At 49.1% G+C, this 27,200-nt stretch overlaps 1 long non-coding RNA gene across 2 annotated transcripts in view; it reads right to left on the bottom strand.

Annotated features, from left to right (window-relative positions):
- Positions 1-340: 340 nt before the first annotated feature.
- The window catches only part of LOC137142371 (uncharacterized), a 52,933-nt gene continuing 26,073 nt past the window's right edge, over positions 341-27,200 (bottom strand). For both annotated transcript variants that reach the window (XR_010916901.1, XR_010916902.1), the window contains exons 2-3: positions 7,063-7,160; positions 341-496 (exon numbers count right to left, since the gene is read on the bottom strand). This is a non-coding gene — a long non-coding RNA (uncharacterized lncRNA). The remainder of the gene's footprint in view (positions 497-7,062; positions 7,161-27,200) is intronic.

Here is a 27,200-nt window from a genome sequence, read left to right as displayed (position 1 = left end):
TTAATCGTGCCTCAGCCCAGGGGGCTGGACCAGATGATTTCTCAATGTCCCTGGCAGTCCTACATTTCTGTGATTCTTGTACCTTGTGTCACCCTCTAGAGCCAAGGCCAAGTTTAGAAGTTTTACGAGTCTGCTAATGTCTCTGAGCTAACACCAGCAGTCCTTTAGCTCAGCCAGTAGATGCTCATGCTTTAGAACCAGAAATTCAGTCCCTAGAGAGAGCCTCTTCCAGGGCTGTCATTGCATTCTTGGAGATTCCTACCCCCACATTCACCTTCATCCCAGCTGCTTTTTTTGTTAAACTTTCCGCTGTTAGAAGGGAACAATTTATAATTGGCAATTTCTTTTTTTTAATTAAGCCTGGAGATGGTTCCTTACTCACGTCAGGTCACTCCAGCTCTCCCAGCCTGGAGGTTATTCTGCAGTTTGCTGGCAGAGCCTGGCAGCTGCCTCATATTTCATTTCTTCTCGTATAAATACCTTGGCCGGCGTCCAGCTGTAATAACGAGGAATGACACTGCGATTACCGTTTAACCAACACCCAGAACAGAACCTCCGTTTGGACCAAGCTGATTTAGGGGCTATGGTAAAACAGTCAAAACAATTCCAATGGTGCTGGCCCCTTCCAATTCCTAGCTGCTGTATTTTTGCTATGTATTAGTCCCTCTCACCACAGAATACATTCCTGGGACTTAACAGAAGCAGGAGATGCTGTTGGGAATGGTGTCTGGGCAGCTCTCAGTTATTCTAGATGCCACCTCTCCCAGCAGGGGCGCTGTCGGGGATGGTGTGTGGGGGGGGGCCAGAGGCACTCGTCCCAGTCTGTCCCAGCAGGAGACCTTGTGAGGAATGGTGTAGCAGCACTGGCTGTTCTAGTCCCAGCCTCTCCCAGCAGGAGGTGCTGTAAAGAACGGTTTAGGGCAATAGCATTCAGACGGCAGCGTGTAGTTTTTGGAGGCTTTGGTGACTCCGAGTGTCCTTCCTTCCCTGACAGCCCCCTCCTCCCCCCATTCCTTGTGTGCATGTACGGCTTGTGCATGCATGGACTGGATAGCCTATGCTGATTGCAACCACGTGCAGGAAAGGTACACGGCTAGGAGTATGAATGGGTCAGCCTGCCCCTGTGTAATCATTTCCCATCCCTGCTCCATCACTCAGCCAGAGCCACCGACCCTGAAGTATTAGGGCCATGCTTCCTGAGCTGGCAGGGCTGGGAGGGGAGGGTGAAGGCTGGAAGTGACAAAGTGCCTCACTTCCAGAGGAGATTAAAACACAGGGGAGGCCGGGGGGACCCTCGCCCGCAGTCAGGGAGATGTGAGTTATGGGAGGACCCAGAGGAACTCTATGTAATCTGGAGTGTGATCAAATGGTGTTGGCTGCAGCCTTGTGCTGAGGTGACGAATGGCCTCTCCACTGGGAGCCAGGCTTCCAATTTGCTGCCCATTTGCAGTGCAGTTTGCCCACAATTCAACCTGTCAGAGCCACAAATCACTCGGAAGGCTTGTAGCAGCCAACACGTTCCCCAAAGACTGCAAAAACACACACATGCACACACACACCCCGACAGCCCAGACACCGAACACTCCCCACAATCCAACCACACACACCTCAGAGACACCAAACACCCCCCACACTCCACCGCACACACCTCAGAGACACCAAATACCCCTCCACTGCATGCAGACACACCCGAGACACCAAACACCCCTCTACCCCCCACCACAGACACACACACACCCTAGAGACACCAAGCCCCCCCCAAACCCCAGAGACGCCAAACAACCCCCCACTGCACACACACACCCCAGAGACACCAAACACACCCCCATACTACACACACACGCACACCAGAGACACCAAACATCCCCCTATTCCCCCACCACAGACACACACACACACACACACACCCTCTTCTCCTCCAGACACACCACCATACATGTCATGACTCAGTCCCGACCACACCAGGCACTCCCCACCCTGACACAGGCAGACAAACACACACACACTATGACACGACACTGAAACACACACACACACACACACACACACACACACACACACGGCACATGCAGATGCAGACAAGACCACAGCTGCCTATCCATGGGCACCCAGAGACATGACACAGAACAGCTACAGAGAGGACACCCTGAGACTCAGACACCACACATCCCCACACAGAGATGCCGCATACAGACACAAAGCCATCAATGATGCATATGCACACACAGATGCAAGATTGCACACCATCAACTCAAAGATGCCCCACACAGGGACACAGCCTAAAATAAAAGTAACAATAGAAGCGCTTGTAGATTGCTGGAACAATGTGCACAGGAAGAGAAGTGGCAGGTGGCAGGGGAATTAGGGAGATGGAGGCAAGGTGTGAGCCTTCAGAGACCACAACCCCTTATCCAAGAGGAAGCCACTTTCCCTGCAGGGAGAGGATGCCTGGTGAATATGTGGAGTCATTGGCACAAAGCATTTTGAAGAGGAAAAGGGCAAGGAGGGGAGACAGCATTTAATAGCAAGCATAAGCAAAGGAAGAAGCTACTGTCTCTAGGTGTAATTTACTGCTTGACCCTGCAGTTCGTTTGCAGGCAAAACTCCCATTCAAGTCAGCGGGAGTTTTACTTAACTAGAGACTGTGGTTCCCAGCCCTTAGTCATTAGCTGCTGTCTTATTTATGGTCCTTCAAGTGCAACAGATCTCCTGCGATTAACAAATAGACACAAAGGTGCCTTGGCAGGAATGGAGCTAACTGGGGGCTGTCCATCTTCCCTGTTGGATTCAACAGAAAAAGGGGCTGGGTTTCTCCAAGTCACCATTGGTCCCTGCCATAGGAACCTTTCGGGAGATGGGGAAGGGGAAGGAGGAGGCAAGTCCTAGAGAGAATTTCCATGTAGAACACTTTCTGGAGGTGGAACAGCCAAATTGTACCTTTTGTGGCTTCCACAGCACTCAGAGAAGAGCTGTAAGCAACCAGCTCCAGTCAAGAGAGGTAAGTCAGTGAGTGAATTACAATCATGGAAGTGTAGGATCGGAAGGAACCCCAGGAGGACATCTAGTCCATCTCCCCATGCTGAGACAAAATGAAGTACAAGTCCTAGACTATCCCTGGCAGGTGTTTGTCTAACCTGTTCATACAACCCATCAGTGACAGGGACTCCACAACCTCCCTTGGTAACCTGTTGCAGAGATTAACTATCCTTAGGGTTAGAAAGTTTTTCCTGATCCCTAACCTGAATCTCTCTTGCTGCAAAATAAGCTGATTACATCGATTTGTTGTAGCCGTATAGAGTGGGGCAGCACAACAAGAGCCGAAGGACAGGACATGGGAGACAATTCCTAGAGGTCTGAGGGTTTTCTACGGTACCCGGCATTCCCATACACCAGTGCAACCCCATTGACTTCACCAGAGTTACATCTGATTTGCACCTGCAGCTCCGGGTTGGGACCCAGAGGATCAGTGTGGGAAAAGCATGGCCGTGCCGCACCAGCAAGACGGAGAAGCAGAATGCCTGCTCCATCCTGAACTCTTATGACACTGTCTCCTGTCTCATCCCTCTTGCCCCTTGGCTAATGATGATGTACAGCATCTGTCCCTTATCGGATGATGGATTCTTGTGGTCTGGGATGTTTTTTCCCTCCTCGGATTGCCCACCACGTCGCAGTATTTATCTTGTTTGAAGGCAGAAGTGGCCTCCCCCTGACGCTGCTAGGTTAGCAATGTTGTGTCTATGGCACCATCCTATTCATCTCTTTCTGCCTCCGAAATGGCCCCTCGGGAGGCCAATCTGGCAGCAGCCTCGAAGCAGTGGGAAGATGATAACGAATCCCTCTCTCGCCGCCAGCTGGCAGTTTGTGCATCAACAACAGGCAGCTGCAGGGCATCAAACATTTATAACTGACTTCAGACTCACACCCATCAAGGCTGGCTTCGCCCAGGCTTTCATGTGGTACAAGGCCTATCATACAGTGGCCAGCTACTCATGTGCTTCGTTGGAGTTTGGAAAGTGTCAGCATGTGGTACTCACCCAGGGGAGTGGCTTGCCTGTCTATCATGCAGACAATCCAGTAGAAGGAGATTCCCTTTGGGTATGATTTATAGTCAGTTTAGTGCTGGTAAAAGATTTGCAACCCTGGACGTCAAGGGTGTGGATCCTCCTCTCACTTGCATCAGGGGGAAACGCCACTGACGCCGATGGACCACTGAGGGGAGAATTAGGCCATAAAGTTCTAGGTGCAGAATGATCACAGGGTTAGCTGCAGCAGGGCAGCTTTCCCTCCCACTGCCTCCACCACGGAGCCTCCGTCCTGGACTGGGACAATACTAGGAATGAGAGGGGAATTCAGTCCACTGAAGTGTGGCTCCAGATGAGGGCCGGCTGAAAAGCAAGATTTCTGTCTTTTCCTAAAAGTTTTGATGCGTTGATGTTTGATTTTGTTCTGCATCGAGATGAAGCCAAGACCTTTCCAAAATGTTCATGAAAAAACAGATAGAGACCCTGACACCACCCCAGCATGGCTAATATCCGAGTGGTTATGGCCCTCACTTGGGATGTGGGGGAGACGCAGGCCTGGTTCAGAGCCGGGACTTGACCCTGGCGGCACACCCCAGGAGAGTCCCCTAACCACAGGGCTATAGAGTCTCTCTCTCTCATTCTCAGTTTCTCTGGTTGGAGCCGTTCCACTTCGTATAAATAATTAAATATTAATAGGGCCAAGGAGGGAGAGAGGCTGACTCATTAGCGCCCTGCAGTTAGGGCGTTCACCTGGAATGCGGGAAATTGGGCTACTGGTTATGCTGGGGGGGAAGCGGTCTCCCAATCTCTCCAGAGATTCATTCTGGATCTGAGAAACCTTCCTGAAAAACTGGCATTTTCTGACACAAAACATTTTGTTGAGAAATTCCCGATCAGCTCTAATCCGGGCGGCGCCTCGCCAGAGCGGGGCAGGGCGGGGCGGGGGGGAAGGGGGGGGAAATGAGGGGTGTTTGGGCCGAGGTCCATCTCACATCCTGCGGCTCCCTGAAGAGCTCAGACACACATCCGCTCTGGATTCACGTCAAATCCCGATCGGGGAAGACTGTGAAAGGAAGTCTAGGAGGCGCCTACTAATAAAAGTCAAAAGCTGCGAAGACGGGTATTACTGGACATGGGATATACACAGGCAGGCTGGTGGGCAGTGAACACGCCAAGCCAGCAGACAGCCGTAGCAGCGAGGACTCATCAGTCATTGCATCCCACGGTGCACTGAACAGCTACACAACCACCACAAGGTGGCGGATCAACTCAAGCAGTACAATGCCTTCCAAATGGGTCCCCAGGCATGCAGCGCTACACTGCATCCCAGCCCAGTTTCGGACAGCAAACGTCTTCTTATTGCTTCTCCGGACTACAGAGCAGATTGGAACGTCCTGCTGCTCTTCCCAGCCTGCCAATAGCCTTTGTCGGGGATTAGCAGCAATGTGGAGGTGTGTGATGGGGTGTGTACCTGGCCCAGGCCTTAAATGGGTTATTGCGGAGCCGAGAGGCCCGTTACGGTAGCTGGCTGCATCCAGAGGGAGAGCCAGGCTTAAGTGAACATGAAGGCCAGCTGGGCAGGAGCAGGCTGGGTATTATAAAGAGGGGACGTGTGTAGCACAAGAGGGTTGCCAGGAGGGAATCTGCAGTCATCCTCTGGGAGGTTGTGAGGAGAATAAGCCCTGGGGGAACCTAGCCCTGAAAGAAGGGGCAATGCAGAGAAATTGCAGGTAAGAAAGCCTGAGGAAGGCTGAGTAGTAATAAGCCCAGGGAAGCAGCAGCAAGGAGTAGGACTGTGTAGACCTTGGCTGCTGGTTATAGGGTCCTTGGGTTGGAACCCCCTGTTGAGGGAGGACCTGGTTCCCCTTCCCAGCTCCTGGGAAGGTGGCATAAAGCTAAGAGGGTGCATGGACCACGGGGCCCAGAGCTGGGGCTGCAGACCTGTTGTACGAGCACCTGACTGTTATTTGTGGAACTTTGTTCCCAAAGAAGTCGAGGACTGTGTAGCGACCGGGCCAGAGGGGCGAGTCACACAGAGGGAGCACCCCGAGTGGCAGAGAGAGAGAGAATGGGCTCACAGCATGGGTAACCTATGGAAGGGGGCACCAGAAGGGGCAAAAACTAATTCCCAGACCCAGCCACAGGGAGGCACTCCTGCGGTGAACGAACCGGTCTCCAAGGTGCGAAGCAAACGTCTGATTCAGGACAAGGTTGTGACTACCCCAGTGTGCTCGCTAACAACCCTGCACGGGACACAGCATCTTGGCATGGGAGGACAGCCTCTGCCTGCGGATGGGTGGAGCCTTGCCTCCGTCCTCCACCTACTAGCCTGAAGGAGCAAGGGTGAATGAGGGGAACCAGGAAGGCAATGACGACTCTCGGTCCCTGATGGCTCCTGGTGGTGCAGTTATACACTGCCCCTTGTTACGGCCTGAGAGTACAACAGTCTGTGTCTAGCCCAAGGTTGTTTAGGGAATATGGTGCGCATGACAGGGTCTTTAGCAAAGGCCTTTTCACAGGGAGCAAACGCTTTGCTCCTGTCTGCAGCTGCCCCTGCCCCTTGCAGCTGGAAAGATATGGAGCCAACGGCTGCTCCCAAAGACCCTTAAAGGATGACCAAGCAGTCGGCAGGAGGGGAAGAGCTGGCACGGCCAAACCAGCCACAGGGGCTGGCAGGAGACACCACCCGACTGGGCTGCAAGGGGGCCGAGAAGGGTCTTTTAGTCTTTTATGAAAGCCTAGTTTTCTTCATTGCCAATAAAACTAGACTGGCCAGATCTGAACTTGGGAAGTTTGGCTTTGAACTTGATGGCATGTATGCATGTCCGGGAGAGGGAAACGGGCACATCTTTAGCATGACACCTGTTTAACTGCTAACAGCAAACACCTGGGCTCGTACCATTTTGCAGGGCGGAGGGGATGTGATACACAGGCTCCCAGCTTCCTACAGACATGCTCCCAGCCCTCCCCCCGAGGCATCCAGTTGCACGCCTTATGTCACATCAACTCCAACAGAGAGATTCAGACAGCAATTCCTTACCTCTATTAGCACGGTGCCTTGGACGGATGATTCAAGCAGCATTCAACTCCCAGCAGGAAAGCGTTAGCAAAAAAAGCCTCTTTCATGTAGGTGGAGAACTGCAAATAAAAATAGAGAATTATTAGCACTTAATATCTTTCCTTTACTCCCTGGTGCTTTTCTCTTGAGATCTCCAAGTGCTCTAGATGAGCGAGTCAAGCCAGTGGAAGTCCACTTTTTCCTTCTTGCTGAGGGAAGTAGGAGGGCCTTGCGGTAAAGGTACTGGAGGGATTTGGGAGAGCGGGGGTTCAATTCCCAGCTCTGCCTCGGTCTCTGTGGGACCTGTGGCAAATTACTTAGTCTCAATGCATCTTATAGTGCCCTGTAGAATGGGGATCCTTCTTCTGCTGTTCCAGAGGGGTAGCTGTGTTAGTCTGTATACAGCAAAAACAATGAGAGTCCTGTAGCACTTTAAAGACTAACAAATTTAATTTCTGCAGGCATAGGTTTTCGTGGGCTGCAACGCACTTCGTCAGATGCAAACTTCTGCTGTGTATTCACAGAACAAGCTCTTCATTTCAGGGAATCTCTCTCACACACTCTTTCTGTACTGCACCTAGCGCTACGGGGCTCCAATCATAGTTGGGGCCTCTAGATGACTGTAAAACACAAATTTTCTCATGAACCCATCCCCCATTCAAGGGGCTGATTCTTCTTATGTTTACGGCATGCAAACAGAGAAGTTAAATACAAACATAAAATACTGTTGTTGGAAGGTTGCAATGTAAACCCTTACTTTATCTCTCAGAAGCCAGGAACTTAACATACAAGAACCAAAAACAGAGAGAAACAAAGCAGGCTGCTTCCTAAGGCAGAGACGAAGAGCCCACCTTGCTTTAGGCTGGCTCCTGGCAGACTGAAGACCCAGATCCCATGCTAACCTACAGAGCCCCAGACTGAAAGCAGGACCAGGAAACTCCTTACACTTTAAGAGACAGCTTGTAATTTTAACTCTGTCTTCAACACCTAGGCTCGGCAGAATTCAATTTGATCTATTTTTAAAATAATTTCAACAGATAATCAGTTGATACTTTAGCATTTTTTTATATTGGTATCAATTCAAATTTTCACAGTTATGTGAAATTATGGGGTTTAAGCATTTTTTTCCCTCGTTTTATCCATTTAAATTTTCACAGTTGCAGGGAAATTATGGGGGCGTAAAAATGTAGTCATTTAATGACAGTAGAACGTGTCGATCCAAAAAGTGCAAGCTATTTAAATGGCACCCTGCTCCAGCTCCATTAATGCCGACATTACAACACGTTTTATACACATTAGGGTGGGATGCTAATAGGTTCCCAAAGCAGCATTTTTCTTACTCTTTAAATTATCTTTACATTTTGATGATCATTGATAGAAGTATTTTTTCATCCATTTTTGTGCATGTGGTGAAATTGACATTTACCAATAAAAATCCTTCAAAGCCCAGAGATAGACCACAGTTCTCACCTGCCTTGCACCCGGTGCCGTCGACTACCCACATACACAATGGATGTAAAATGCTGCCACTGATCTGAGAGGAGAAATCTGATGTGGTAGCATTTTACACCCATGGTGTAAAAAGTATTTGCTAACCCCAAGTGCTCAGAAATCAGGAGATTGGCTTTAAAACCATGAATTAAAAAATAATAATAAATGTGTTTGATTTGCATTCTGATCTTCTAGGGTCCACCTGAGTTCTTTTTTCAAAGCTTTTCTCCACAGCCATGAGCAGCTTTTTATTTTTAAATGAAAGCAGAGATTCTCACCTAATCCCATAACTCCAGGAGACGGGACCTGAAGAAAGACACCAAATATCTTAAGACTTCTAATAAAATCCTGACAGTTGACAGCAATGTGTAAATAACAGTACAGTGTGCAATGCAGGAGAGAATCAGGCCTTTAGCATTTCCAATGCTCCTTCCCACACTGGCTTTAGTGAAGCTGTTGATAGTGCAGCTGAGACACTAAGCAGGATCAGTGGGGTACCTGTGAGAGGGTCTGATGCCGGCTGTGAATGCAGGTGTGCTTTGATTGCTTGAATGATTCAGACCTAGCAGACTCCTGAGAATAAGCCTGGGCTGCCCAAGGGATAATCCCTGAAGAGCTGCAGGGAGCTGTAATGTCATTACCGATGCACTGCAAAGAACGGCCATTGCCCTGAGCCTGACCAGAGGTTTATTTCGCTTAGGTTAAGCGCCCGGCTCGCCCAGGGCCCAGCAACTCTCCCGCTCTCTGTTTGGTCTGCATCGATCGCTCCGCTGCAGCTGCCCCTGTAATTTCAGAAAATACAAAAAGGTCTCTGTCTGTCTTGGGCTTTTAAAACCTTTGTAAATGTCAGGCGTGTCCAACAGTTTGGAGCGGAACTGATTCATAACCCAGTGCCAATCTGCTCCCTCCAGCCCTTCCCCTTCTGGCTCCCCATTCCTCTATGTCTGGCTTTGCCTCCTCACCCTGCTCCCTAACCTCTCTGCCCATTACCTGTCTCGCCTGTTCGATCTGCCTGTCTCTCTGCTCCCTCAAACATCCCTCCTCTCTCACCTGTTCTAGCTATGGTATCTGTCCCTCTGCTCCCTTCCCCCTACAACACATTCTCTCTCTCTCCTGCTTCTGTTTTCTCTCCATCTTCTGTCTCATTTCTCCCTCTGCCTTTCCCCCTGCTCTGCTCTCCCCCACGTTTCGCTTTCCCTCCCCCTATTCTCTCTCCCTGCTGTCCCATTGTCTCTGCTCATAGCTTACTGATCCCAACATGATAAATCTCTCGCCATTTTAATGCTTCTTTTCCCCCCAGGGCCAACCAAGTGTTGAATAAATTTCTTTTTGATTCCTACACCCAAAGTGCAGCTTTACAGAAGCTGAACCGCTCCGCCGACATTAAATGGCAGCTTTACAGCCATGCCTGACCGCTAGCAGCTCTGACTCTAGCCGCTTGAATTATTTACACTCCCCCACTTTGTTGCAGGGGTCCAGACACCTGGTCCCGGTGCCAACTGCTCTTACACACACTCAACGATGAGCCATGGGATTGCTGGGGCAACTCCATGGCAAAAACACCTCAGGGAGGGGGGGGGGGTGGTCACTGTTGGAAGAGGTGGGAATAGATCCTCTACCACTGCATGCTGGCCCTTGGAGCCAGGGTGTCCAAACCCAGCAGCACCAGGTCCTGTATTTGTGACTTTGATATTGGGGTCTGAATCCAGGACCTTTAAGATGAGTCTCAACCCACTTGAGTTCATGGAGTAACTTCACTCCCTGTGAGTGGCAGTGACTCTTATCTTCTATTCAGTGCGCGTGTACGTACAGCCCCTAATGCAATGAGGCTCTGGCCCCAGACTGGGCCTTCTAGGCATGACCCCAAGGCAAGTAATAAACAGTAACAGTAACGACAGAGCTGAATTTCCCATGACTCTGGGTCTGTTTGTGGCTTTGGATGGGCCACATGCACACGCACAAACCTCCGCTGTAGACTTTATTTCTCCTTTATCAGGGTCTGCTTTATTTTTCATGTTTCCCAGACTGACAAATGGGTAGAAAACAGACTCCTGGCTATTACCTGTATGAGTCGCCTGCTGCTCCCCTTGGCAGTGGCTGAAAGCAGAAGGAGCAGGAGTGGCATATAAATTTCCTCTCACCCTTAATAAATACCTCTATTACCTAGCTGATTCTTCCAGCTCTCTCCAGCGGACTGGTACAGTCTCTCTCTCTCTTTCCTTCTCACTCGCTCAATGGCTTTCTGCCTGCCAGGCAGATGTGATAAACTGCTATTTTCATTTCCAGGGGGAATAAACAGCAGGGCTTAATAATAAAGGGAGCGTTTGCAGCAAAGGTTTCTGGGCCAGCAGCTGGAATCTTGCCGCACTCCCTGGTTGGATTGGAGCTCAGGGAAGAGAAATGTTTCCCTGGCCACAGCACAGATGGGTCGTTTTGGTCCGTGTGGTCTTTGGGGAGTCAGAGTTGGTCTGTTCGTGTCTTTGGCACAGAAGAGGCTGATTATTGCCAGCCTCTGCTAATGATTTAATTCAGGAAGGAAAGTGAAATCAGTTCTCTCTTTTAAACTTTACCCGGTGCTATTTCTGTTCCGAGTTCTGCATAGAGCCAGCAGCAGGCCCATCTTTAGAGAGAGCCGGTGTTGTAATGTGATGGTCCCACAGCCAACACACTGTGGACCTCCAGAGCTACAAGCATAAGTGGTGACGGTTTGAGCTGAAGAGCAAAGGTTGTGCAGATGGGTGCTGCAGCTGGTGAGGACCGAGGTGTGTGGGCAGGACTGGAAGAGCAGGAGGAACTGCAGGGTGCACTGGGAGAGCCCCCTAGGACTGACAGCAAGGGGTCGGTAGAGTGGCACACGGGCAGCCCAGTGTAGAATAGCCGCTGGGGCCACAGGAGGAAAGCTGTGGCGACAGCTTGCCCAGCACTCACCTGTTCTCTGCCAGGCTTTAGGCTGTGCTGCTGTCACTCTCAGACTACCAAAGTAACTCCACACGTACCGCCGGTGCCCTCTAACAACACTTGGTGCTTTCGACTAATTGGTGACAGGGCCCCTGTTTTGGGGGAAGGGAGGGAGGCTGTCTAGAATCAAACGGGTCACGTTGCACTGTACTCTGAGCGGAGATCGCTCTCTGTCATGTGTTCCTCCCGTGCTCCTCACTGCGGGAGCAGTTCTCATTAGCAATAATGAGTTTCGTGCTTTCCCACCAAGGAGAGGATTTAGCCCTTAGCCAGCCGGCGTGCTGCACGGAGCAGGGAGCTGCCGCGGATTCAAAGGGGGCCATCCACTGTGTGCGGGTGGTGCAGGGACATGACCAGAAAGAACCGGATGTCTCCCCTTGTGGGAGCTGAGCCCAAGCTCATTAAATGATGAATTATTAACTCCATTCTTCACCAGAGACAGCCCTGTCCCATGCTCCTACCTACAGGGACAGGATGGAAACCACCGGCAGTCTAATTCATTCTTCCAATGGAGAAGGCATGCAAGGTTGCATGCAGATCCCATGACTACTGTGATCCAAAAGCATCGGAGGAGGGTGCCAAGTCCTGCCCTGGTTGCATGCAGGATTGATTCTTACATGCTAGGTCTGATGCAAAACACCCATTGGCTTACATGGGCTTTGGATCTAGGATCTAAAACTGCTATTAAAGCTTTTCAGTTTACCCGCCTCAGCAAACACTTGTTTTAGGGTGGGGGTAGGGAGGGAAAGACCTTGGGCCTGATTCTCGGTTGCTCTGCACCAGGTGTTGTCAAGTGCACTAGTGCAAAGTGCTTTCATGTCAGACGGGGAACCTTCTATCCACCCATGTGCTGTCAGCGTAACTGGCTGCTCCAGGTGCAAGTTACCAACATGAATGGTGGGGGGGAATGGGATGGGGGGAAGGAGGGGGGAGGGGACCTCCTGATGCTTAAGGCTTTATGAACATCTCCAGCTCTGCTTTGGAATTTGTGACCTTCCCTGTCCTGTATTTTAAACCCCTGTGGGTGGGTTTTCTCCCCCAGGCGATTCTGTTTTTAAATCATGTTTTTTCTAGCTAAAGAGAAAGCTGTTTTAGAGGCTGGGGAATGCACCCACAAAGCTGGGCTAACACAAGTGGGTCCATTTCTGCAGGAAACATCCGCTATTGAGGTTGCATTTTGTTGGTTTTTCTCATTCTTGTTTTCCCTCGGCTCCTTTTTCCATTGGTTTCCCCTTCCCCATTTCTATGTTCTGAAAGGGCTCCCCCCCGTGTCACAGAACCTCACAGAGGCTCATGAATGTGTCCCTCCCCCCCCCCCCAGACTGGGGGACAGACTAAGGCCCACATCCTCAAAGGTATTCAGGCATTTAACTCCGATTGAAATCACTGGCAGGATAATTAATTTGTCCAGTGGCACGTTGGTGTTCAGCTTCCACCAGCACTGTGGCTTGAAAGCACCTCTCTGAAGATGCCCAGAGTCCCTATAAAGCCATGGGAATGAGGAACCTAAACACCTTTGATGGTCTGGACCTGTGTGGTGACTTGCCTGAGGTCTGGCAGGAAGTCTGTGGCAGACCTCTGATCCGCGGAGGGCCATGAGACCATCCTTCCTCTCCCCTCCGGGCCTTCTCTTTTCCCAGGCTCCCTTCTGCAAAGAACATGGCCTCCTAGAGTGAGTGCAGCTCACGTTCACAACAGTCCAGTGGGCTGGAAACTGGGCATGATACCTTTGCCCCGACATGTGATACTGACACACAGCGCAACACGGAGGGGGAAATTAAACTGGGCCCAAACAAATAAATAAATTCACTACATCAAAGAGCATTTAAACCGCCTGCAGGCCTGGTGCGTTTGATGTTTGCTTGGCTCCGCTCTGTATTCCTTTCTGTTTGAACATTTCTTTGCTAATAACAACATCACGTAGGGGGCTTCCTGCTACAATACTGTACAATTTACATCTCCTAGAATTGAGGGCTTGCCCTGGTGCTGAGAGAGTAAGCTGCAGGGGAAATGACTGGGTGTGGGTGTATATGCTGCCAAAGAAAAAAAGCAGCTGAGTGCAGTGGGATGGGGCTCTGAGGAGAATACGGACCAGTGACTGTGAGGAGTGGGTTTGGGATGGGTAGGGGTCTGAATCTTGGCTAGGCACAGAGATCTGATTCTTTGGAGATGCATCGAGCGCTCACAGAAGGAGACCAAACTAAAACATGCTTCAAAAAACTCTGTCAAGTCAGCACAGCTCATTCGTAGGCTTGGCAGGTACACGACGATTTCACTGCACACACACACAGACAGTCAAAGAAAATATTTCCATCATTAATTGAAATTTAGAGGTAGGCAAAGGAAGACGAATGCTGCTTGAGAACTTACCAGTGTGATTTGAGGGTATTCGCTTTGTCTGTTTTGACAGGCTATGCTGACAATGTGTGTTAGAAGGGTTATAAAACTTTATCTTTTGGAATCTCAGCCTCTACTGTCATTAAATAATTATCATCTGACTATGCCCCCCCATAATTCCCCACAACTTGGAAAATTTAGATCAATAAAACTTGAAAAAAAGCTCTTAAAACAAATGATATTATCCGTCAAAATTATGAAAAAAATAAAAATGGAATTCTGTCAAACCTCCTTATTCTATCGCTCGATATTTCAGCCCCAGGTAGCAATATGGCTGCAGATTTGGCGGGGAGGAGAACTTCTTGCTCATTTAATTCCACACACACTATGGCACTGTCTGCATTGCAGTCAGACCTGTCCCAGCTTAAACTCAGATCTGGGAACGAAACCATTAACCGTCTACAACCCCCTCTGAATGCCATTGCTGCCAGCGGGTTTCTAGACACGCTGCAACCATGGTATCAAACCCTGATGGAAATGTCCTCAGGCCCACAGCCTGAAGACAGCTGTGGAAGCCAGTCCTATGCACAACGCAGTGCAGTGCAGCCTTAACGCAGCCTGTGGCCCGCGGACTAACTTACTTGGAGATACCATACGTGCCCTGGCCTTTGCCCAGAGATGAAATTTCTACTGAGTTGTGAGACTTGATCGGGGGTTATCGTACAATCATAGAATATTAGGGTTGGAAGGGATCTCAGGAAAGTTCCCTTTCCAGCTTTGGTAGCAACTAGCTGTGTGACCTTGCATGAGTCATTTCCTTTTGAGCCTCAGTTTCCCCCTACAAAACGCTTGGTGATCCTTGGATGGAAGGGGTGCAAAGTTGTCATTTGCTCCCTTTAGGAGCCAGTCTCTATCCCTTGTGACCAAACCCCAAAGCTGAGACAGTTCACGAGGTGGGAGGGGACCTGAACAGCTGATCTGTAGGGAGATGCTATCCGTGCCTTCCTGTTTTATTAGGCCCAGTCAACCTGATTCTGAGAGGAGCCAGCCCTCTTTGGAAACCTTCGACCGGTGCTTGGACCAAGCTCCGAAGCCAACATTTTCCAGTCTGGGGACCTAAAAGTTAAGCTGCTGAATCCACAGTTAGGCACCTAAATAAAGGCGGCTTCATTTTCAGAGAATCTGCACAATCCACATCTCCCTCTGAAGCCAAGGAGAGTCACACATCTGGGCCAGGGGAGAATGCAACCCAGGGGGAAAAGGCTATTTGATCTGCATTTCCAGTCCAGACGGAAAACGAAGTAGAAGTCTCAAGAGGGAGCCAGTTCCCACTAAACGTCCAGCCCCAGTTTTGCAGAGCCCTGAAGCCTGGCTAGGAGAAGCTACCATGTGTTGGGAGCTTTCAAATGGAACCTCTGACAAATCACCTCTGGAGGGCAACCCAGCGTGCAGCTGATGTTGAATTGCACTGTCCCAGAATATGGTGGGTTCAGCTCAGCTGGATCCCTTGTTGTCTTCTGAGTTGGTGAACACTTCACGGGCGGCCCCTGATAGACTTGTTCCTGCCTTATTTAATGCAAGGAGGGAAGCGAGGACAAATGACCCTATAGCTACCGTGCTTAAAATTTCATCAAGATAAGGCAGGCGGAGCAGAGAGGTCTGATCGTGGTGGGAAATCCGTCATGGAAATAGTTCCCGCATTAATCGCCAGCGTAAGCAGTCTCCCGAGGCGGCTGCTCAGGAGCAGAAATTATACAGATGACTTTGCAGGAAACCTGCTGATGGCAAAGAAAAAATCATGATATATGGGCAAAGCTGAAATGCCAGCTGAAGCCTAGCGCAGCGGAAGTAGCAGCAGCCAGCAAGGGATCTCAGCAGCAGGACAGCGCAAGGCGTCTTATGGAAATAGGGTTGGTAGGCTAGGTTAGAGGCTGTGGATGGAGACTCTGCAACCAGCTGCAGGAAACATGGATATTGGGGATACAGCCCCGTGGCCTCTGAGGTTTTCCCTGAAGAATCCCTCTAAAGTAACAGTAAGTTTCCTTCAGAGTCAGAAGATGCTTTACAAATACTATTTAATTAGCCTCCCACACCCCTAAACCAAGGAATCCTTATTATAGAATCATAGGGCTGGAAGGGACCGCGAGAGGTCATCTAGTCCAGTCCCCTGCACTCATGGCAGGACCAAGTGATATCTAGACCATCCCTGACAGGTGTTTGTCTAACCTGCTCTTAAAAATCTCCAATGATGGAGATTCCACAACCTCCCTAGGCAATTTATTAACCAGGGATTAACCACCCTGACAGCTAGGAAGTTTTTTCTAATGTCCAACCTAGACCTCCCTTCCTGCAGTTTAAGCCCATTGCTTCTTGTCCGGTCCTTGGAGGTTAAGAAGAAGATTTTTTTCTCCCTCCTCCTTGTAACAACCTTTTATGCACTTGAAAGCTGTTATGTCCCCTCTCAGTCTTCTCTTCTCCAGGCTAAACAAACCCAGTTCTTTCAGTCTTGCCTCATAGGTCATGTTTTCTAGACCTTTAATCATTGTTGTTGCTCTTCTCTGGACTTTCTCCAATTTGTCCACATCTTTTCTGAAATGTGGTGCCCAGACCTGGACACAATACTCCAGTTGAGGCCTAATCAGCACGGAGTAAAGCAGAATTACTACTCATGTCTTACTTACACCACTCCTGCTAATACATTCCAATAGTTATATATATAATACATCCCAGTAGTTATATATATAATGCTAATACATTATACCCAATGGGTAAATTGAGGCACAGAGGGGTTCCATGCTTGGTCCAAGAACACTCAGCAGAACTGGATACAGAGACCAGAAATAGGACTACTAGGCCCTCCTCTTTTAACCACTCCCATCTAGAGGGGAATGGAACCCAGGAGTCCTGACTCCAGGTCCCCTGCTCTAACCACTAGAGCACACTCCTTCCAGGAGAGGCAATAGCTCCCTGGATTCCAAGCCCCCAATCACTCTTACTTGTGTTCATCTTCTTCTTCTTTAATTAATAGGCTTTGGTTTCACTCCAAAGGGAAAAGCCAAAAAGGTTCAGCTGGTCTCAGACCGAGCAGGTGGAGACCACAGATTCACCGAACCCCCGTAGCCTGGAGCTAGGAAAGGCTGAGCAGGTCACTGGCTCATTAGCTTGGATGTGGAGTACCAGCCAACAGCTTTAAAAAGGCAAATGGATTGCCTGGGTGGGCTGGCAGCTGAGCCAATGGCTCAGTGGATGGCACAATGTCGGCTGTAGGGAGACGTGCTCTTTGGGATGGCAAAGGCTGGGAAAGGGGATGGCGTTCGCACATTTCATGGGATAGGAGATCTGGAATAACCCGAAGTACTGCAGACAAGCGCACTGCCACAACGTCTGGACCGGCAGGAGGCACCGCAGCTGACCACTGAGATGCAGCAATGGAAGTGGGGCACGGCTGGAACAGAAGGGACTGTGGGCAGGTTAGGATGCAGGGCAGTGGCAGGGCAGGATTGAGATCAGCTAATTTAGCAGAGCTATATAGAGAGTCCAGGACTGGAATAGTGGGGAGCTACAGTGCAGGACTGAGGTGCATTGGCAAAGCTGTGTGTGAGGAGCCTAAGACTGGAATAACAAGGGTGTTGTGGGTCAGCATTAAGGTGCACAGGCAGAGCTGGGCGGGGGCGGGGGAGGGGGGAGCTCCGGATGGGAACAGCAGGGGGGCGCTGTGGTCAGCTCTGAAGAGCATCACATGGGCAACATAAAACCAAACACAATCTAATTTTCCAGAACCACATATAGACCTCAAACGAACAGATCCAGTTTCACCCCCCCCCCACCTCAAACTAACAGATCCAGTTTCAGCAGCTCATTACCCTCTGTTAGCTACATTAGAGGACAGGCTGGAAAGGGTAGCCTTATTTCACAGCCTGGAAAAACCAGTAGGATTTAGGCAACTTAAATTATGCAAATAGTAGTAATTAAAAACCATAAATCACCTTAAAAATTATCTTCAACACTTAGGACATCGAGCAATCTGTGTGAATTTAAATGAGACAAATGCCTTTGGATGGGGGTAGCACCAGAGATCATTTAATACACAGCACATGGTGGTCAATCCTGTCTTAAGGCCTCTGCCTAGCAAATGGACTCCCACATGGTCTTCCTCTAATTCATTGCTCCAGGTCCACTTTGTAAAGTTTGGGGCCCACATCCTTGCAGCTACCCATTGCATGAGCCTCACACGGGACCCTGTCAGTTCTATTTACCCTGCTGCCTCAAGAGGTCATCAGCATCTATCCAAAGCAAGGGTAAAACGCTACCACATCAGAATTCTCCACCCATGGCATTTTACACCTTGTGTAAGTGATGATGAATGGTAAAAGGCAGGGGAGAATTAGGCCCTCTGTCCATCACAAAACAGCCTTGTTGAAATACCAGCAGCTGCTAAATAGAGATACCTGGTGACGTTGCTTGTTTTACATATTGCTCCATTGTGCACCTGGCCTGGCTTGTTTTTGTAGGGCTGCTCATGAGCGCTGACCTGCCTAGGTATTTTAGAATTGCTCTTGGATTCTGGGGTGCAAATACTGGTTTGTTATTGTACGGTTGTTCATGACTGGGGGAGCCGTACACGCAAGGGTGTTATTGTAGGGTTGCTTGTGAATGCTGGGACCACACACACTGGGGTGTTCTTGTAGGCATGGTAAAACTACTAATGCTGTGGGGATTTGTTTTATTTATAGAAAGAAACACCAAGGAATTTGTTTTCTGGGCCAAACTCGTCACTCGCAAAGAATCCCACAGGTTCTTGCAGCAGACTGGAGGGAATTAAGAAGGTATGTCGAACATGGGGCCCGCCAGCCAGGATAGTGTCCCTTTAAATCAACGAGGCTCTGAAAATGCCTAACTCATCTGCATTGCTATTTATTGAAAGTTATTTGTCTGGGATATGGCAGCTCAGCTCGACGGCTTGTTTACAGAGCAGCCCTGCCCAGAGGCGACTCCAAGACACATTACACGACACGCGACAGTGCAAAAAGATAGATGAGATGCAGAATTTGGCTCCTGACATGACTTATTTAACAGCTTTCCAGGGCACGGATGATCAGGATCCTCAGCATTGTACAAGCCCAGCTGGGCTGGTGCCTCAGATGACTTCAAAAAAGATCCTATTCAGAATCAGTTTTGCTTCTATGCTGATAACATACCATTCCCCCTTTCCCTTAATTAAGTTTGAGAATGTTAGCGTGAAGACAAAATCTGGGTTTTTCTCTCTCTCTCTTTGTAAGTACTTGTACACCTCCGCTCCTTATTACCATACATCTCAGCGCCTCAATCTTCAATGGATTTATTTTCAAACCCCCTGGCAATTGGGAAACAGAGGCACAAAGAGATGGAAGGCCAAGCTTTTCAAAAGTTTATCAGCAATTTTGGGTGCCCAAATTGAGATTTCTGAAAGGGATCTGATTTACAGAGGCGCAGCACGTTCTGAAAATCAGGCTGGATACCCAGAATCACTAGTCACTTTTGAAATCCGTGGGGGCCAGTGTTGCCTAGTGGGTTGGAAGGCGTAGATGCTGTTCCTTGCTCTGCCACTGCATGCCTTGGGAAAATTACTTCACTTAACTGTGCCTCAGTTTCCCCATCTGTAAAATGGGAATAACGATACTGACCTCTGGAAAAGGCTTTGAGAGCTTCTGAAGAAGAGTGCTTTAAGAGCTAGCTACTATTCTTAGCGGCCTCTCTGACTTACCCACCGTGAACAGAACTGAAATCTCCGGGATCTGAGCCCAGTGCCTTAACCACAAGCCCATCTTTCTTGTTTTGAAATCCTCTGTTCCATCCCCAGCTGAGTTATCTGCTAACGCTGTGGGGAACTGGTGGCAATTCTCACTCATGCAAATTTTCACAAATATTTTTGCTGTCATGTTTCAGGCAGCTTTGCTCCTTCCGTCAGACTTTGTGCTTTTCCCTTACTCTGGAGGAAGTGACCATTTCCAGATCAAAAGCATGCTCCAATTCACAGCTCGGAGCTGACTTCTGCTCAGAATGGGTACAGTCTCCAGCTGGAAATGGATGCTTTTTTAGCAGAAGTAAAACTCTCTTTGGGGGTTAGAGAAACTCCTAGCGACTAACCTCAGAGTTGAGAGACCTGGATTCAATTCCCAGTACTGTCACAGACTCCCTGGGTGACGATGGGCAAGAAATTGAGGTAATTTTTCCAAAAGCATCTAAGCGATTTAAGAGCCTAAGACTCATTGAAAATCAAACTTATAGGCTTTTACATTTTTTTACCTTTGGTCACTCTGTGCCTCAGTTTCCACATAAGTAAAATTATCCTTCCTGACCTTCCAGAAGTGTTGTGAAGATAAATCCACTGAGGATTGCAAGGAGTTCAGACATTATGGTGCTAGGGGCCCTCTGAACACCTGGATAAATAGGAGTCTCCTCTTCAGTAATTCTGTTTTGCTCTTTTGCGCAAGAGCACTGGCTTTAAATTGCAGGCTGCTCAGGTGCGCTGGGCTATAGAAAGTAGACTTTATTGTAAGGTTGCTCAGGGCAGACTTGGAGCAGAGGTATCCAGTTACTAGGCCTTGTAAGCTCTTGAAGATCAATATGTTTTCTCATTGCTGCTAAGACTGTGTGTGTCAGGTAACGTCTAACGCATCTGACAAATGCAAACAGTTGAGGCTGTTTCTGTCTCCCACTGAAACTAGTTAGTTGCTTTAATACTGGCCTTTCCAGCAAAGGAGAAACCCTTTTTCCTGGCTGCATGAGGAAAGCTTAGAGGAATATCTTGCTCTCTCTCTTTTTTTGTTTTGCTATGTCAATCTCTCTGCTGCATTTTTCTGCTTAGAAGAGGGTTATGAGAAAGCATTAGACCGGTCTCAAAATCACAGGTGTGATGTGATCACTATGATAGAGCAGAGACCTTACACTTAACGAATCAAAGATGATAACGCTGAGATCTTATATAGTGATTTTTAAGCAGGTCACGATCATCATCCCCTTTTTAAAGATGGGGAAACTGAGGCACAGGGCGGCAAAGACACTTACTCAAGGTCACCCAGTAGATCAGTGGCAGAGCAAGCAATAGAACCCCAGTCTCCTGTATCTTAGGCCAGTGCGCTGTTTGCTAGCTTACACCACCAGAAGTTTACAGCAACAGAATAAGCAACATCCCTATGGGGCATAATCAGGAAGAGGTGGCAAAGCACCATGAGGCCAGAGGTTCTTATGGATTCGCTGGTTTGCCCTCAAGCAGGAAGGAGCAGAAACATCATGAGAGAACCTGTTATAAGACTAGCAGCCACATGTTAGAGACAAACACACTGCGCTCTCTTACGCTTCACTCTGGTTCTTGCTTTCTCTGAATCCCACACGCGCCATTCAGACACAAATTGTAACACGCCGGCAAAGCATCACATGCCAGCCTCATTGATGGAACAGCAGAGGACAACAGCCTATTACTATAATCCCCTAAAGAAGTTGCTCCTTTAGCTCAAATAGCACAGTTCTGTGTTGCAAGGCTCAGGGTCCCAATTTCTAGCCTGGCTTGGAGCAGGGGGGATCATTACTGAAGTACGTGAGTGCACTTTGCGTACGGAATACAAAAACTAGGGCCTGATTCTTAGCTAGTGGAAATCAGCGTAACTCCATGTCTCGGAAGTTATAAACTCCTTCTCTGGCTGATGAAGCATACCCAGGGGTTGACTTCACAGCGTCTGAATCGCCCACCTTAAAAAGATTATGGGATGGCAACCACCTGAGTTGGTTGCTAGCCTGCAGCCGGGGTGTCTGTCCCATTTACCCGAGTCTATATAAATTCCAGACTTTACAGGCTCCTGAACAAATAACTGCATGCAGTGGCGGCACTCAACTCCCAGCCTGCGAGTGACATTTTGCAGGCCAGGCTGCTGTCACCACAAGCGCCTGGAAATTTCTGAAGTGTCGCTTTGATTTATAGCCCTAGTTAAGTCTCCAGGAGGCCTGCGCGCTGCCCTAAGCACATGAAACCTCAGAAGGATAAATAATTTAACAGGTGGTTAAATATTCTTTAAGGTCTAGAGAACATCGGCAGGAGCACCGATCTCAGGGAAAACACAAAATTACAAATTGAGCACCAAAAAAAAAAAAAAAGAGGGAGGAAGAATTCCGAGCCGAGCATTCCCGCCACTAGCCCATCGTTACGAACAGGCGCTACGAGGATGTTTCCTTGCTCATCCTCTGCGTTGGCTTCCTCTAATGTCAAGGGGAGTGCTTGCAGGATGGAAGTGTGGGTGGGCGAAGCAGCAGGGGCTGCTTTGTGTGTGTTGCCTCCAAACCCCCATTTCCTTGTTTTGGGGAGACCGCGTTTAGCTTAGAGCAAGCTGGTTTCTGGGCGCTGGAGAGTCCAGAGGAGTGAGCCATATGTGCAGAGCGGGCCGCTTACTTGTGGGCATCTCTACAGGTGCTGCACACGTGCCAAGAGGCCACTCGCCAATGGACCTGCCCGATGTGTGATACAGATGGGCAGAGAGCAGTCTCGTGCCAATAGATGTTGCCAGATGTGTGACCCAGATGTGTCGAGAGGGGGCTCCTGCCAACGGGCATTTCCACTTGTGACACAGATGTGCAGAGAGGGGCGCTGGTCAGTGCCGACTTCCAGATGTGCAGCACACACGTGGCTCCAGGAAGTGGAGGTTCACTGGACGGTGAGATGCAAGATAGCCCATCACCCTTTCCAGGTGCGCCCCTATTAGATCAGAGGCTGCATGTCCTGTTGCTGCCATGTCCATTCACCGAAACTGATCAGACGGATATACCTGGATCCAGGCAGGTCCTGCACAAGCCCCCTTTCCCTGCAGCTCTGCCAGGATATCACATATCTGATCTACATTACCCTTTACTATTCCAGTCCTGCCCTGCCAATGCACCTCACTCCTCTCCTGCAGCCCCCTCCTGGCTATTTTGGTCACGGGCTTCTCCCCCAACAGCTCAGCTCAAGCGCCTCGATCCTGAGCTCTCACAGCCACTCTCCAAATCCTGCCTCACAGCCAGTGCCCCACAATGCACCTCCATCCTGATCTGCAGCACAGCACAGCAGCTCCCGGTTCGGTATGCCAGCCATACGTCACCACTCAGCGGGCTTTGTGGTGTGGCAACAGGGACTGTGATGAGAGCCATCAAACCCATTTGCTCTGTAGCCAAAAGCAGGATCAGAACCTCGGGTCACAGCTCCCAGGTGAGTGCATCCCTTCTCGGTCTCAGGCCTTGGGCCGTCACCTGTCTCTTGGGGAGGCATTCGGGGATTCTCCCACTCTCAGGCCAGGCCCTAGATTGCAATCCCCTGTGCATCAACCATCACCACCTCAGCAGGTCTGACTTATGTCCAGACCCCCTGATTCGTTCCCTTCAGGGCAAGAGGTCCCCTGGATATGGGGAGGCTCATTCACTTCAGGCTCCTCCAGAGAGCCTGTGCGTCAGCTGCTGACACTCTTTTCCCTCAGAAGGCTTTTTAACTCTTTAGCGCTCTTTTGATCTTGATCTCCAGGCTCCCAGCAGGGGTCACTTCAGCCTGGATCCTGAAAGGGATACCATCGCGGGTGTACTGCCCCTCAGTTATTTGCTGCCTTCCTCTCCAGCCCTCCCTGAATTCAGACATCAGAGAACCATAGAAACGTAGGGTTTGGAGGGGCCTCGAGAAGGCATGAAGTCCAGACCCTGTGCCGTGGCAGGAGCACGTAAACCTAGAGCATCCCTGACAGGTATTTGTCCAACTTGTTCTTAAAAGCTCCCAATGATAGGGACTCCATGACCTCCCTTGGAAGCCTACGCCAGAGCTTAGCCACCCTTAGGGGTAGGAAGTTTTTCTTAATATTTAAGCTAAGTCTCCTTGGCTTCAGGTTAAGCCCATTACTGCTGGTCCTATCTTCAATGGACATGGAGAACAATTGCGCACCATCCTCTTTATAAAAGCCCTTAATATATTGGAAGACTTATCAAGTCGCCTCACGGCTTTCCTTTCTCAAGACTAAAAATGCCCAATTTTTTCGACCTTTACCGCCTAGATCAGGTTTTCTAAACCTTTGATCATTTTTGTTATTCTCCTCTGGACTCTTTCCAGTTTGTCCACATCCTTCCTCGATTGTCGTGCCCAGAACTGGGCACAGTAGTTCAGCTGGGGCCTCACTAGCGCCGAGTAGACCAGGACCATGATCTCCCATGTCTTACAAACAACACTCCTGTTAATACACCCCAGAATCATATTAGCCATTTGTGCCGCTGCATCACAGTGACAACTCGTATTCAGTGTGGGGTCCACTATCCCCCCAGAGCCTTCTCAGCAGTACGACAGCCTAGACAGTTATTCCCCATTTTGTGGTTGTGCATTTGATTTTTCCTTCTTAAGTATTTTGCACTTGTCTTTATTCAATTTCACCTTGTATTCAGACCAATTCTCCAATTCGTCAAGGGCATTTTAAATGTTAAACCTGTCCCCCAAAGTGCTTGCAACCCCTCCCAACTTGGCGCCATCTGCCAATTTTATAAGCATACTTTCCACTCCATTATCCAAGTCATTAATGAAAATATTGAGTAGCACTGGACCCAGGATTAACCCCTGTGGGATCCCACTAGATACACCCTCCCAGTTTGATAGCAAACCGTTGATAACTACTCTTTGAATACGGTCTTTCAACCCGTGGGACCACATTTCCCTAAATGTGTCCCTGTCTAAAGTGCACCAGAATCTGCACTTCTCATGTTAGATTTCTACCTGTTTAAGATGGCAGGCAAGCTCCAGTAGCGATTTTTAGTGCTTCCATCAGCACTACAACATTGATCTAGACCTGCCCTGCCTCTTATGATTAATAAAGATTTGTTTTCCAACAACATCTGAAGGTTTTGATCCAGATCAGGGCCCTTCTGTGCTATGTATGATACACACACTGTAAGATACAATCTCTATCCCAAACAGTGTTCTCTCTAACTGGACAAGACAGTGACTTGCTTTCAGGCAGAGCTGCATCCCAGGGGATCATGAGGAGCACCCGGATCTTGCCAGGTTAGGAGAGTGGATTAGCTATTGCATGAATTAACCCCCATGATGAAATCCAACTCTATCGCTCGCTGTCTCTTGTTCTCCTGGAGCACCATAAGTATGGCCTCACTTGGGTTTCCTTTACTGCGGAGTTGCAGGGGAGACATTAACAAGTGGGAAAGCAAAGCGCTCCAAGTCTGCGGAGAGCAGAAGAATACAAGTGCGAAGGCTGGGGCAGGAAAATTCACAGTCAACAGTCCCTTCGCCGGCGATATTTTATTGCGGTTGCCCCTGATAAATGGATTATGAATAATTTACTGTCAGCTTTTGCGTTATGAAGTATTCATCGTGTTCAAGCTTCCCGAGGTAATTAACTATCGCATCAGCCCAACCTAACATGGCTGAACTGCAATTCATCTTCAACACTTCATTAGTAGGCTCCCATGTCGCTTTAATAAATTAACGATGAACAAACAAAACTCTCCCCGCCAATGATGCTAGGGCCTTGGTGACTCAGACGTACCAGTAAGCGGCTGAGAGTTACTGGTGTGGGGACGGGGAATAGGCAGGACATTGTGGATTAAATAACCCACCCAAAGGTGGCCAGCGTTACTAGGAGATGTGATTAGAATGAGGCCCGGGGTTATCAGAGGACAGGTGAAGATTGTCCAAACCACCGGGATGGAAGGCTGGGGTCTAGGCCAAACTTTTCAAAGGTAGCTAGTAATTCTGTGCCTGGCTTGAAAAGCCTACGGTCTGGTATTCAGAGATACTGAGCACTCAAAATAATAATGATATGCATTATGATAACACCCACCTGCCCCAGCTGAGATCAGGGGCACATTCTGCTAGATGCTCTGTATACATGTAGTAACAGATAGACCCTGCCATAAAGAGCTTGCAATCTAAATAGACGAGACAGACAAAGAGAGGACGGTTATCCTCATTTTACCGCTGGGAAGCTGAGAATGATGAAGCAAGTTGGCCAAGTCACCCAGGGAGTCTAGGGCAGAATTGGGAATAGAAGCCAAAGCTTGAGTTCCAGCCCAAAGCTTTTCACAGGACCAGCCTTTAAACTGGAGCTCTGGGTGTGCTGCACCTCTGAAAATGAGGCCCAAGGTATCTCCATTTGGGCAGCCAGAATCAGAGCTATACTTTAGTAATTGATCTTGGATGAATGTGGGAGAGAATTAGCTATTGGGTGAATAACCCCACAGATGAAACCCATCTCCTTTGCTCTCCATCAGCACCATCCTGATTGCCTCACTTAGATTTCTTAATTACTATTCATTATTATAACTATTTATTATTTCTAGCAGGGTAGCATCTTGGAGCCCCAGCCACAGACCAGAACCCCATTGTGCTAGGAGCTGTACAAACAGAACAAAAAAAATGGTCCCCTGTCCCAAAGGGAGCCGTCACATCACACCTTTTGAGGTTACATCGTCCCTGGAACTGGTGAGACCAGGTTCATCTAGATGGCCTGGGGATGCAAGTTTGAACGCTGAATGGCAGCCAAATTATAGCACCATCCACAAAGTGTGGCAACACATGCTTCTGCCTGAGCAGGGAGCAAACAGACCAACAATGACAACTGAGCATGCCAACCATTAGTGGAAAGTACAGAACCATCACACACGCAGCGGTACAAACCTGCTATTGCTATCACTGGATGTTTCTCTTTTGGTCTGTCAGGGTGACCTATAGAAGGAGGCCCCAGCTCAGCATGTTGCTAAACTGGCTGGGGAGGTCTCTGCAGGCTGTCTTGTATGCACTGTTTGGGATCGGGTGAATGCTCCCACAAAAGCACATGGCTACAGGAAGTAAGCAAAGCAAGCCCATAAAACTAGTGCCTAAGATGGAATGAGTGGCTGTCAGGAGAGATCTATCTGTGCTAGTCAGAGAGCATACATCTCCATGGTAGAACATGTGCTCTTACTTCAGATTAAGGACATCCAGATGTATTCAAGATGGCCTGAACTGGAACCATGGGAACCACGCTTTGAGGATGTTCAAAATCTGAACCCTGCAAACTAGGCTCTAGGCCTGCTTCTCTATTGCCCTGCAGCTCACGTGGCTGCTGACAGCTGTGCAAAATGGGCGTACAGCGCCCTGCGATAGGGTAGAATTTTACCACCACTTTGCACTGGTGTCACTAACCCCACACAGATTAAGGCTGGGGAGAATCAGGGACTTTATCCTTCTAACACGACGGCAAAGGACTGGATGAAAATCACTCTATTCATTGCTACACACGAGGCCAGGATGCCTAAAGTCCATAGGGCATCCAGACGAGTTGAGGCTTGTTTGTGTCAACATCCAA

The sequence above is a fragment of the Emydura macquarii genome, unplaced genomic scaffold (assembly GCF_026122565.2).
Source record: "Emydura macquarii macquarii isolate MOO-44397 ecotype Brisbane River unplaced genomic scaffold, CSIRO-AGI_Emac_v2 contig_3220, whole genome shotgun sequence".
In the NCBI taxonomy this organism is placed as follows: domain Eukaryota; kingdom Metazoa; phylum Chordata; order Testudines; family Chelidae; genus Emydura; species Emydura macquarii.
The sequence above is the reverse complement of the archived record's forward strand: the minus strand, read 5'-3'. Positions and strand labels throughout refer to the sequence as shown.